Source organism: Eschrichtius robustus, chromosome 2 (assembly GCF_028021215.1).
Source record: "Eschrichtius robustus isolate mEscRob2 chromosome 2, mEscRob2.pri, whole genome shotgun sequence".
In the NCBI taxonomy this organism is placed as follows: domain Eukaryota; kingdom Metazoa; phylum Chordata; class Mammalia; order Artiodactyla; family Eschrichtiidae; genus Eschrichtius; species Eschrichtius robustus.
This window is the reverse complement of record NC_090825.1, coordinates 49,899,479-49,914,051: the sequence shown is the minus strand read 5'-3', so window position 1 is coordinate 49,914,051 and position 14,573 is coordinate 49,899,479.

Sequence of the window (14,573 nt, the reverse complement as noted above, 5' to 3'; positions counted from 1 at the left end):
CATCCTAAGTGTCCATCAATAAATGAATGGATAAGGAACATGTGTGGTGTGTGTGTGTGTGTGTGTGTGTGTGTGTGTATGTATGGCTGTATACATACATACAGTGGAATATTAGCCGTAAAAAAGAATGGAATCTTGCCATGCATGACGACATGGATGTACCTAGAGGGTATTATGATAAATGAAATAAGTCAGACAGAGAAAGACAAATACTTTATGATTTTACTCGTATGTGGGATCTTAAAAAAAAGAAGCAAATGAACAAACTAAACAAAGCAGAAACATACTCTTAGATACTAACTAGTGGTATCTAAGGGAGGGTGTGGGGGAATGGGTGAGATAGGTGAAGAGGTTTAAGAAGTACAAACTTCCAGCTATAAAACAAATAAGTAACTGGGATATGATGTACAGCATAGGGAATATAGTCAGTAATATAATAACTCTGTATGGTGACAGATGGTAACTAGACTTATCATGGTGATCACTTTGTAATGTATAAAAATATCAAATCACTGTGGTGTACACCTGAAACTAGAACAATATTGTATGTCATTTATAATTCAATGAAAAAAGAAAGAACTAAGTGAAAATTTAAAAAACAGTGTATCAAAATGTGCAGGACAAGTTAAAGCAGTTCTCAGAGGCACAACAGCATTAAATACTTACATGAGAAATGAGGAAAGATCTCAATAATCCAAGTTTCTACTTCAAGACACTAGAAAAAGAAAAGCAAAATAAACTCAAGGTAAGCAGAAGGAAAGAGATAGTAAACATAATAGCAGAAATCTATGAAATTGAAACTAGGAACATTATAGAGAGAATCAGTGAAAAATCTGATTATTCAAAAATAATAAAATTGATAAACTTGTAGCAAGACTGACAAAAATAGAGAGAGGACACAAATTACAAATATCAGGAATGGAATAAGGAATATCCCCACAGATATTATAGCCATTAAAAAAAAATAAGGAAACATAATGAACAAATTTATATTTATAAATTTTAGAAGTTAAACCAGTTACTTAAAAACCCAAACCACCAAAACTCATCCAAGATGAAATAGAGAACCTGAATAGGCCTATAACCATTAAAGAAATTGAAATTTTAATTAAATATCTTCCTAAAAAGGAACTTCCAGGCCCAAATCATTTCTCTGAAAAAATTTTATTAAACATTTAAGGAAAAATAATATCAATTTTACATCTCTCCCAGAAAATAGGGGAGGAAAAAACATTTCCCAGCTCATTTCACAAATGCTAGTACTACCCTGATAAATCACCAAAAGACAGTGCAGAAAAGAAAGAAAGAAAGAAACTAGAGGTCAGTATCTCATGAATGTAAGCACAAAAACCCTGAGCAAAATATTAATAAACTAAATCTAATGATGTATAAAAATAACTATAACATCACTGTGAAGTAGGATTTATGCCAGGTATGCAAAAATGGTACAGCATTTGAAAAGCAATGTAATTCATCATATCAACAATTCAAAGAAGAAAAATTAAAGCATTTGATAAAAATTCAACATCCATTCATGATAAAACTCTCAGCAAGTTAGGACTAAGGGGAATTATCTCAACTGGATAGAAAGCATCTACAAAAAGGCAACAGATAACATCACAATTGATTTTATAGAATGAAATTTCTATGGGTAATAACAAAAGGGGCTGTGAGAATTGTATGTCATTTGCTGCTTTAGAGGCAATGTATAAAGGCAATTAAATATATTAATGAATCTGAGTTCTTAAAGAACCTGCTTTTAAAAAATAATAATGACAGGGACAACTGACAGCCTTGAATTATTTAGTGGTAAGAAAATGATGAGTTATGGATATGATAACATTCCGAGAAAAAGGATTGTGTTGTTGGAAGTGATACTAATTCTGATGTGACTGAAAAACAAAGAGAAATTGATATTTTGAAAATCAGCATTATCTATGAATTGGCTGAATTAACTAAGGTTCTTCCAACTTTTTGATAAAAAGAATTGTTTATATGACATAATAGTGTTCACCTAGAACCTTTTGAAACTCTTAGCAGATAGTTTTAAATGAAGCAATATGAAGAATCTATGCAATTTTATTTAAAATTAGCCCATTTGGCCTCTTTCCAACATAGCCAAAGAAAATAACCCTTTTCATAAAATAATTTTCTAACTTTACAAATTCTGTATTTTAAAGAGATTATTTTCATTGTATAAGAAACTTTTTTTTTTTAATTTAAAAGTGCAAAAATACATTGAGTTCTAAAGAAACACTCTCCCAGACCACTACCCCATTTCTCTGTCCAGAGATCACAGAGTTTGTTGTGATTCTTTCAGATGTATTCTAAACATAAAAGTATATATACACAGAGAAACATTTGCTTACATAAATGAGATCATATAGATGCTTTGTTCTGCAACATACTCTTAATAGCTCATCTATCTCTTCATATTGATGGATCTCATTCTCTTTTATATTGGATGCTGAGTATTCCATTGAATTTATATGATTGGTCCTCTATTAATGAACATTTTTCCAGCTTTATTCAGATATAATTAACGTATAAAATTGTGTAAGTTTAAAGTAAACAATGTGAGATGATTTGATGCATGTGTATATTGGGAAATGATTACCACAATAAGGTTACCTGACACACCCATCACCTTACATAGTTATGTGATTTTTCTTCTTTATTTTATTAATATAGTTAATTGCATTGATTTTTGAAAGTTAAATCAAACTTGTATTCCAGGGGAAAACTCCACTTGGTCATGATGTATTATTACCATTTTAAATATAATATTAAATTCTATTTGCTAATTTAAAAAAATCTATGAGATGCAGCAAAAGCAGTTCTAATGGGGGAGTCTATAGTCAGAGAGAGAAAGACAAATACTATACGTTATCACTTATATGTGGAATCTGAAAACAAACAAACAAACAAAAACTAGTGAATATAGCAAAGAAACAGACTCATTCACAGATATAGAGAACAAACTAATGGTTACCAGCAGGGAGTGGGAAGCGGGGAGGGCAGGAAATTAAGGAGTACAAACTACTATGTATAAAGTAAATATTATAAGGATATATTGTACATCACAAAGAATAAGGAATATGGCCAATATTTTATAATAACTATAAATGGAGTATAATCTATAAAAATTATGAATCACTATGTTGTACATCTGAAACTAATATAATGTTGTAAATCAACTGTACTCCAATAAAAAAAATTGGGGGGTGTGCAGCAAAAGTATTAAAGTTCTAAAGAGGAAGTTTATAACTATACGGGCCAGCCTTAAGAAACAAGAAAAATCTAAAATAAACAACCTAAATTTCTACCTAAAGGAATTAGAAAAAGAAGAACAAACAAAGCTCAGAGTCAGGAGAAGAAAGGAAATAATAAAGATGAAAGCAGAAATAAATAAAATAGAGAGCAAAACAAACAATAGAAAAGATCAATGAAACTAAGAGTTGTTTTTTTTTTTCTTTTTTGAAGAGATAAACAAAATTGATAAGCCTTTAGCCATGCTCATTAAGGAAAAAAGAGGGCTCAAATAAAATTAGAAATGGAAGAGAAGTTATAACAAATATCACAGAAATACAAACAATCATAAAAGAATACTATGAACAGTTATATCTCAACAAATTGAACAACCTAGAAAAAATGGATAAATTCCTAGGATCATACAGTCTTCCAAGACTGAATCAGCAAGAAATAGAAAATCTGAACAGACCAATTACTAGTATTGAAATTGAATCAGCAATCAAAAAACTCCCAACAAATAAAACTCCCAGGACCAGACAGCTTCTTAGGAGAATTCTACCAAACATTTAAAGAAAAGTTAATTTCTGTTTTTCAAAAAACATTCCAAAAAAATTGAAGAGGAGAGAACACTCCCAAATCATTTTATGAGTTCAGCATCACCCTGATATGAAAACCAGACAAAGACACTACAAAAAAAAAAAAAGTTATAGGCCAATATCCCTTATGGACATAGAGGCAAAAATCCTCAACAAAATATTAGCAAACCAAATTTAACAATACCTAGGAAGAATTATACATCATGATCAAGTAGGATTTATTCCAGTGATGCAAGGATGGTTCAATACCTGCAAATCAATCAATGTGATATACCACATTAACAAAACAAAGGATAACAATCACATGATCATCTCAGTAGATGCAGAAGAAGCATTTGACAAAATTCAACATCCATTCGTGGTAAAAACTATCAACAAATTTGGTATTGAGGAAACACACCTCAATATAATAAAGGTCATTTATGACAAGCCCATAGCTGACATCATACTCAGTGGTGAAAAGCTAAAAGCTTTTCCTCTAAGATCAGGAACAAGACGAGGATGCCTACTCTTGCCGTTTCTATTTAACATAGTATTGGATGTCCTAGCCAAAGCAATCAGACTGGAAAAAGAAATAAAAGTGATCCAAATTGATGGAAGAAGTACAACTGTCACTATTTGCAGATGACATAATACTATATATAGAAAACCCTAAAGTCTCCATCAAAAAAACTGTTAGAACTAATAAGTGAATTCAGTAAAAATGAAGGATACAAAATTAATATACAGAAATATGCTGTATTTCTATAAACTAATAATGAACTCTGAAAAAAGAGAAACCAAGAAAAAAATTACATTTACAATCACACCAAAAAGAGTAAAATACCTGGGAATAAACTTAACCAAGGAGGTGAAAACATATACTCTGAAAAGATTTTGGAGACAATAAAAATAATTGGGAAGATATCTCATGTTCATGGATTGAAAGAATTAATACTGTTAAAATGTCCATACTACCCAAAGCAATCTGTAGATTTAATGCAATCACTTTCAAAATATCACAGGTATTTTTCATAGAACTAGAGCAAATAATTTTAAAATTTGTGTGGAACCACAAAAGATCCCAAAGCATGTTGAGAAAAAAGAAGGTATCAATCTCCCTGACCTCACAGTATACTACACAGCTAAATAATCAAAAGTGTATGGTACTGAAACAAAAACAGACACAGAGATCAGTGAAGCAGAATAGAGAGGCCAGAAAAAAACTCATGCTCAGTTGGTCAGTCAATCTACAACAAAGCAGGCACAAGCATATAATGAGGAAAAGATAGTCTCTTCAATAAATGATGTCAGGAAAACTGGACAGCTACATATAAAGGAATGAATTTAGAATATTTTCTCACAACATATATAAAAATAAATTCAAAACGGTTAATGACTTAAATGTAAGACCTGAAACCATAAAACTCCTAGAAGAAAACATAGTCAGTATGCTCTATGACATAGGTCTTAGCAATATTTTTTTTGGATATGTCTCCTCAGGCATGGGAAACAAAAGCAAAAATAAACAAATGGGATCTAATCAAATAAGTGATATTGGCCAACTTTTAAAATGTTAATAGGTCAGTTGTGAAACGTCTTCATTTACTTTGCCCATTTTTCTATTTTGTTGTGATTATTTCTTTTGTTGATTTATAAAAGTTCAATATTAAGGAAATAGCCTTATGTTTTATGTAGGTATTATAAATATTTTTCTTCTTTGATCCTTGGGGAAATGTTGAATATTGGGAGATTTTTATGTGGGGAAGCATAAAACTTAAAAAAAAATTTTTTTAATCAAATTCATTATCCCTTGCCTATAGGATGGTTTCAGATGAACTTTAGAATCATATTGCTTCAAAAAAATTTTTTTAATTAATCTGAACATTCTTTTAACAGTTACATGGTTTCTTCTATGTTTTTAATTTTTGGTATATCAGAAGTTTATTCTGTATAAAGAATGAGGTAGGGACTAGCTTGACCCTACCCCACTATACTTTGCCAGTAGTACAACAACAAATATGACAACTCAAATTTTTTCCTCCGCTAATTTGAAATTGCATCTTTATCATGTATATCTTTATATGTATTTCTGGACATCCTATTACCTTCCAATGATTATCCATATCTATATTGATCCTATGTATGTAACCATGGGACCTTTATACTATGTTTAATATATTGTAGAAATAACCTCTATTCATTAATTTTCCCTTTTCAGATATTTCTTCTGGCTATTCTCATATTTATTCACTCAAATCAACTTTATTATCATTTAAAAAATTGTGCAAAATAGCCTATTTATAGTTTGAAAGTGCATTAATGTAAGATTGATTTAGAAAATTTGCTATCTATTTATCAATAAGTTTAGAGTTCTTAAGTGTTTATTGATATTAAGAATAAGAATTTTTCTATCATATTTTCTAGAAGTCTATTGTATTTAGAAAAGTTACTGAATTACATATATTATTGTTATATCTATAATCAAAAAATAGTTGATTAGGAACACTTAACATAAAATTTAGTTATTTTAAAATTTATTATATGTGAATATGTATTAATTTAATAAATGCAATCAAATGTACATATAAAAATTCAGATAATTTATATTTGCAAATTACTTTTATGTTTTGGTGATCAAATTCAATGTTATTTGAAAGTCACGCTAAAATTTTAGAATTCTGTAATTCATAGATTTTCAAGTGAAATGCTTTACTGTACTTCACTGTATCTTCCAAAATTATAATTTTTTGGTTCAATATAATATACAGTCATTTATCTCACTCACATAAGAATGACCTAAGGAACACCTTAGTTATCACTATACTTCTCAAAATAATAGTTATAATATCTACCACATTTTGAGGGTTTATAAGATATAGAACATGCATTGCTTATGTATTTTAAAACTATCATCTCATTTATTGTTTCAACAATCCTGTGAAATAACTATTTTTGTTTTCCATTTTTGAAGGGAAAACTTAACATAAAAGGATAAAGAAACTTGCCCCAAATTATTCAACTGATTATTGGCAGTGTTAGTGATTGAACTTGAACTCTGGTCTATTTGAGATCAAAGTCTGCTCTTTAAGCATTACACATATAGTCCCCCTTATGAAACTTATTGAGAGTAAACAACTTAAGGTGTGGAGGCAAATAAAGAAAGAAATGGTTCCCCTAGTGGTGATGAGTAGCCCAGGAAAAGCAGAGATATCCCAAAGTCTTGGTGCAAGAAGCTGTCAGGAAAATGACCAATGTCGATACATGAATTATGTTCACCTTCTATAGAACACACATTCCTAAGGTATCTGTCAGGTGAACAGAGAGCCCACGATGAGGGACCAAACTCAGCATCTTGTCCAAAAGGTTGTTGTGCAATAAATAGGATTGTACCCTGGAAATTGGTGACTTGGAAGAGAGCAAATTTCCCCTTCGCAGTGAATGTCAAATGGAAAGTCAAAGTTAAAATTTACTAACCCCATTCTAACCTATTGCCTAGCAGCAATAGTCTTTGATTCACCATTTTTTTTACTTATTTCTCTGACAGACCTAATTTTTTAAATTTACTAATTGTGTTTTTCTTTGAGCTGTGGGAACACTATGCCTCTGAGCCTCTCACTTGTGGTCACTCATTCTTTTTAACCCAGAAAAAGAGTCTGTAGAGGATGGCTTGATTTCCATACTTTGCTACAGAATGCTTCACTGCACCTTCTGCCAATTTTTATCATACCTACAACACCTTTTTTTTAATTTTCTCTTAGAGAAAATTTTAAAAGAAATATATTCTTTTATGAAGAAACTTATTTAAAGTGAATATTATGTTCAGCCCTTTTTTGTTTTGAAATGTAGGTCTTATTCATTGATCAGTTTCACAATGATTTACTTCCTTTTTCTTGGGAATACAAAAGGTGAATCTGCCATTTGAAAGCCCTGAAGAATGATTCGTATACATTCCAACCTGAGGCAGACACAGTACAGACAGATTTAGTACAATTTCTTAGTAAAACTTTGATACAACACTTTAGTTGAAACCAGAAAAGAAAACTCATTTCTTCAATTTCTAGAGCTCTCTACATCAGAGGATAGGTATCATGTAAAATGAGAAAAGTAGCAGAATGAAATTGATTACTGTTTTCATGATCAGATTTATCTCCATGCTTTATAATACCACATCTTTCATAGGTTGTCTGATGAGAATCTAACGCAATTTTCATATATGTGGAATTTTTTATATGAGTTTTTTAGAAATCACTTCTTAGCTATGCTTTTTGGTCTTAAGTCCTTATTCAGAGAGCAGTTTTGATTAACTGATTGTATGTCACATTACTGAGTCCCCATAGCTGTTCCACAATCTATTCTAAAGGAGAGATTCAACTGTACCATCAAGAGGCTATATACTAAACATCAGGCTACCCACCTTCTAAACTCTTTTTTTTTCCTATTCATTTTTGAGTCATCAAGTTCACAATTTCTGTCCATCTGTTGAACCTGAAAACATGATATTGAGATTAGAGTGCATTAAACATATGATTTTTACACCAAGGCAGTAATCCTGAAAGCTACTTTTGGAGGGGGAGAGAGAATGAGACAGAGAAAGAGAGAGAGAGAAGGAGAGAGAGAACAAGAGATAGACTGATTTTCAGACTCAGCTGGCAGTCAGGGTATTGCCATAGAAATCAATGACAAGACAGAACAAGAAAAGGGCACCTTGGTGATTCAACCTCTTCTTTGCACCATCAAAAGCCTTCAATCACACACCATCTCTGTAACATATTGAGATGGCCTCTTAGAGATAATCTGAGAGAGCTTATAGACAATTTAGGAAAATCCTAGTTAAAAGAACAAAACATTTACCTTAAATGACTGTTTAGATGAGTCTTGAGTGAGTTTACTAAATTATACTAAAGTTTACTTGTTTTCCTCCTTACTTCCTTCCCACAAGCAGGTAGGGATTTGTGAACTCAGAATTAGAACCATTTATTAAGCTGTACTTTCTCTGTACATCTGAATATAGAGGGTATCATTTTGTAACCCCGCCTCTTCATGAACATTTGGTCAGTGTCTTTGTTTTCTGTTATTGGAGTGTGATCTTCCAGATGCTGTGAGGCAGGCTTTAGAAGTACTTTCTAGCAATATGATTCTCATTGTACAGATTCTGAATTATAATTCAGTTAAGTAAATTTCTCCCAAATCATTTGAGTGTATGCCAATGTGAAGTTAACGTGCACCTATCCTGAACCTTCCTTGAGGAATGGTGTCTAAGAGGAAGGAAAATACTTAATAATACTTAATAAAAGATGATAGAGTCTATTAAAAGTCAATAAAAGTTGGAAATTTGCTCAAATTCCATTTCATAAAATTGTGAGCTTAAAGAGCTTATAAATGTTTCAGCAGTTCAGCTGAAGATGAGCACAACTGACTGACTTCAACTTTCTCTCCTTCTAATCTTTAACTACTTTATACCAAAGAAAATAAGTCCTTTCACTTTCAGAATAAATAGTAATAAGGATCTGGAAATTTTATGGAAATACTTCCTTTGATTTAAATGGCTATTCATATTATATAACATAGGTCATTTGTGATTGATTACTGTTGGATCATTGGGGTCATAGTTACAAGAAAGTGATTTTATGAACAGAAACTTATTCATAACATGTTGTAAAAAAATATAGAATTGTATATACAGTATGCTACCAAATACACAAAACATCTGAAAAGAGTCTTCAAATATTAAATAATGGAATTACATGTGATTTTAAGAGTACTCTTCTTTACACAGTTTTGTAGTTTCCAAACATTTTACAATGACCACTTATTATTTTGGTATATATAAAAACGCTATTAATAGCAAATAGCCATTTACAAAATTAGAAATTCATCTCTTTCTCATTCCATTATTTTTATAATAGCAGCGCTCATCTATCTTATTCTTTTGGCTCTGCAAACCTACTTCTATTTTGCCTGAGAACCCAAACTTCCTTGAAACTACCAAATGACAGATTTTTCTCTACTTTCTCTGTAGCTGTTGATAAGGATAATGCTGGAGTATATTTCTTTAAGTTGATTTGTCAGCATTTTCAGTGACTGTCACTACGAGTTTGATAATATTAAGGATGGGAAAACAGGCAGGAGTCAGAGTTATAGAGGTTAACACTTATTTTTCTTAAGTAAATATGAAGTATATGCGTTATTTGTACTAAGTTGTTATAATGGAAAATGGGGCAAAAGTAATTCTCCTCAACCAACCTATTCTTTGTAATCTTAATTCTTCAGACTCAATACATTTATCCTTAAATACAAACAAAAAAATCTGTGTGCAGCTTAAATATAGAATAACTATTCAACAATGCTTTATTCCCACTTTAAAATCTCCTTCAGATTTCTCTTGTGTCGTCTGAATGAGTCCTGCTTCACAGACTTTTCATTATGAAATTTGTATTTCAACTAAGTTTAATATTTATAATCCCAATCACTTTTGATAAAAGTGACTTTTGGAGAGAATCCAAAGAATGTACCTTTCTGAGTGAGCGTGATTAAATTTTTTCATTATTTGTTATCTGAACATTTGAAATCCTTCCAGTGTCACAGAGTAGAATCATTTTAAGCTTTTTTTTATCCATAGCATATTCCTCAATGACTCCTAAGGCCTTGGGGTTTTAGAGTTGACAGCCCAGAACAGTGAAATGACTTGCTAAACTTACTAAAGTATCTTCTTTTTTAAGACATTTATTTGTAGTGACAATTTTGCATCAGGTTGACAAATGATATCTGAGAATAGCTACTGTCTGTGTGATTCCTTCTTGCCTAAGTTTTTCCTTTCCTAGTTATTCAATTTCAACTCCTAAAATGACACATTTGAGCAACAACTCTTCAGCTAACTAAGCATTTCTCCTGCTTTTGATTTGTATTACACTCTTAAAAATGTGAAGCTTGTAGATCATAGGAAAGTGTGAAAATCATAAATGAAAACAGTACAAACTTATGCACATATACAAACAAATCCCAAGTAGATCATGTTTCTTTTGCAGAGAAACTGCACTGGAGTCCAATTTAAATTTTACAAAAGATTTTTATCTTTCAGGATTATGAATTTTGTCTTCTACCAACCCTCTTAAGGCTACAGAAACTAATTATGAGATACAAAGGGGAGGACGAGTAAGAATAAGAAAAAGTAAGACTTCTACATTTCTTTAAAGATTCCCCTTTCATATTCCTGATTTTTGAAAAATCATATTGTTCTATTTTATTGCCAGCTGAAATGGAAATTTCCAGAAATTATGAATTTATTTCTTTACCTAAAACATTAACAATATCAAGGCAGCAAACGATTGAAAAAATATATTGCTAGTTTTACTTATTGCTTTGTGTTCTTTGTCAAGCTCTTTAATTCTTAGAACTTCCCAAGCCTCAGATCGACCGATCGATCTATCTACCTATCTCTCTCTCTCTCTCTTTCTATTTATCTATCTATCTTTCTGTCATCTCCCTATCTCTCTATCTATCTTTCTATCTATATATCTATCTATCATCTATCTTTCTATCTCTCTCTCTCTTTCTATCTCTCTCTCTCTCTCTCTATCTATCTATCTCTGCTCTTATTCTAAGTGCTAGCTCATTTGCTCACATTTGTAACAACCCATGAAAATATGGCCACAGTGCTGATATTATTCCCAGCTCCACCAACAATTCCAATCCCTCATCCTTATTGATATTTCATTTACACTTAGATATACAATACAGGAAGATTAATGTTTTTAAAACTAAGCTATCAATCGTTCCTTCTGACATCTACCTCTCCTTAATTTCCTTATCGCTGCAGTGTATTATTAATATATTACAACTGTCCTATAATCACAACTATTTTATGTGTGTTCTCCTCTTTGGCCAGGATTATTCTTTTTGGAATGGTGGTCCCTGGCCAATGTAGTCTGCCTTTTCAGAGAACATGAGAATTTCTTTTGGGAAAGATATTCTACAGTGTAGCTAGCTACGAAACAGGAATTACTGGCATGCATAATTTCAAAAAGTATTTTAGTGGGCTTCCCTGGTGGCGCAGTGGTTAGGAATCCGCCTGCCAATGCAGGGGACACGGGTTCGTGCCCCGGGCCGGGAAGATCCCACATGCCGCGCAGCGGCTAGGCCCGTGAGCCACAACTACTGAGCCTACGCGTCTGGAGCCTGTGCTCCGCAACGGGAGAGGCCGCGACAGTGAGAGGCCCGTGCACCGCGATGAAGAGTGGCCCCCGCTTGCCACAACTGGAGAAAGCCCTCGCACAGAAACGAAGACCCAACACCGCCAAAAATAAATTAATTAATTAATTAATTAAAAAAAAAAAAAGTATTTTAGTGTAATGTGTGAGGCACTTGGCTAGTTCTACGTAGGTCAGAGCAAAAGACATACGATAAATCCAGGATCTGCCCTTCTTAGCATAAATGACCTAGAAGAGACATCCATACATACAAACATACATAATTACAAACTTCGATAAGGGCCATGAAGAAAATGTGCAGAGTGCGAGAATAACAAATACCATAGGAGTAAAAATTAGATTTGTATGTCAGTAAATATACCTGTCTCCAATTCCTACAGCTCTGGACCATATCTTAGCACTTCCTGCCTTGCTTGATGATTTTCTGGTATTGCAATTTTTTTCTTGCCTGTGCCAAAATCTTGGCCTTCTGTAATTGGAAACAAAAATCAGTTTAATGGTCTCTTAATAGAAAGCTCGCTTCTTCAGAAATCAGCTTAGCTAGAGGGCCTTGTCGGCATGAGTGCAAGTTATGAGCTGAGTGTGTATTGAAGGAAAGTCAGTATATATACAACAATTTGACTTATATCCATCCCAGAATTATTTTCACCTGTCACTGTTGGAGCAGCTTCTCCAGGTCATTAAATAATAGTGTGCAGCACTTTCTTCCCTTCCTGACAGTGGACTTCCTACTTGCTTCCTCAGGCTGGGCTCAGAATAGCATCTGGTATTTCATGGAGTATGTGTGTGATGTGTAGGGGTACTAAATGTCTCATGTAGATATAATGAGGACATGTTGAGTGTCAAGAACAAATAAACTTTGAGACACCCTGATAGCTAAAAGGAATTTTTTGTATGAAAAAGTTGCTAATTACCTCATGCTAATCACACAATAATAATATTACAATTTGATATTTCAGAAATAGTACCAGTAGAAGGAGAATCGAAATCCAGACGAGGTATCAGTGGGACAGTATTCTTGTCTCAAGTTTTATGGGACTTCTTTTATGACTTGGGGTCTAATTTTTGCATTCATAAAATAGAGACAAAAATGTGCTGTAACTATATCCTGAGGTTGGTGACAGACTTACTAAAATTAGGAATGTAAACTAACTTTAAAATTATAAACAGAAGAACCAAAATTAAAACTCTGATAACTATAATATATGCTGATAGCTATGATATATGTTGGAATTTAAAGACAAGCATCAAAATATTTAAATAGATCAAAGTCATACAGAGCATAATTTTTGAGCACAGTGGAATCACTAATAATAAATCACTAATAAAAATCATTAATAATGATAATAAAATTAAACAATGCATTCATAAAGTATATATGGGCTATAAATGAAATAATAAGAGATAAAACTAAATCAGTGTTTAGTCGGAAATATACAACTCCAAATGCTTATGTTAGAGAAGATCTAAAATCAATGATCTTCTAAGTCTTCAATTTGACAAAATCAAAATAAATCTGAAGTAAGTGGAAATAAGTAGGTGCAGAAATTAATAGCAGCAACAGAAATATCTGACAGGAACAGAGAAAATTAACAAAGGAAAAAAATGAGTAAAATTGATAAATCTCTAGCTAGATTGATTATGAAAATAAGAGAGAAACAAAAACTACCAATATCAGTCTTGAAAAGGATTTATCATCACAGATTTTACAGAGATTAAAAGAATAATGAGATCACGTTTAAAACTTTATAATAAATTTGACAATTTAGATGAAATGGAAACATTTATTGAAAAATGCAACCTACCAAAATTAATACAAGAAGAAAAGGCTGCAATATGAATAGCCCTAATTCTATTAAAGAAGTGGAATTTCTTATCAACTCCTCCACTGAAAGAGCATATTTAAAGAAGAAATAACATGAATCTTATGCAAACATTTTTGAAAAAGAGAAAGAGGGATCACTGCCCTACTTGTTTGTAAGTCCAGCAAATCAATCGACAAAAACATTACAAAAAAATTAAGACCAATATTTCTCATGAATATAAACACAAAATTCCTTAACAAACTGTTAGTGCTTGAAATTCAAACATATTATGACCAAGTCGGACTTATCCTAAGAAAACAAGGTAAATGTAACCTCTGAAAATCAATCAATGTAATTTACCGTATCAAGAGATTAAAGGAAAAAAAATACACGATTATTTCAATACATGCAGAAAAATAAATTGAAAGCAATCAATATACACTCATGATTAAAATGCTCAGCAGGACTTCCCTGGTGGCGCAGTGGTTGAGAATCTGCCTGCCAATGCAGGGGACACGGGTTCGAGCCCTGGTCTGGGAAGACCCCCCTTGCCGCGGAGCAACTAGGCCCGTGAGCCACAACTACTGAGCCTGCACGTCTGGAGCCTGTGCTCCACAACAAGAGAGGCCGCGATAGTGAGAGGCCCGCGCAGCACGATGAAGTGTGGCCCCTGCTTGCCACAACTAGAGAAAGCCCTCGCACAGAAACGAAGACCCAACACAGCCATAAAT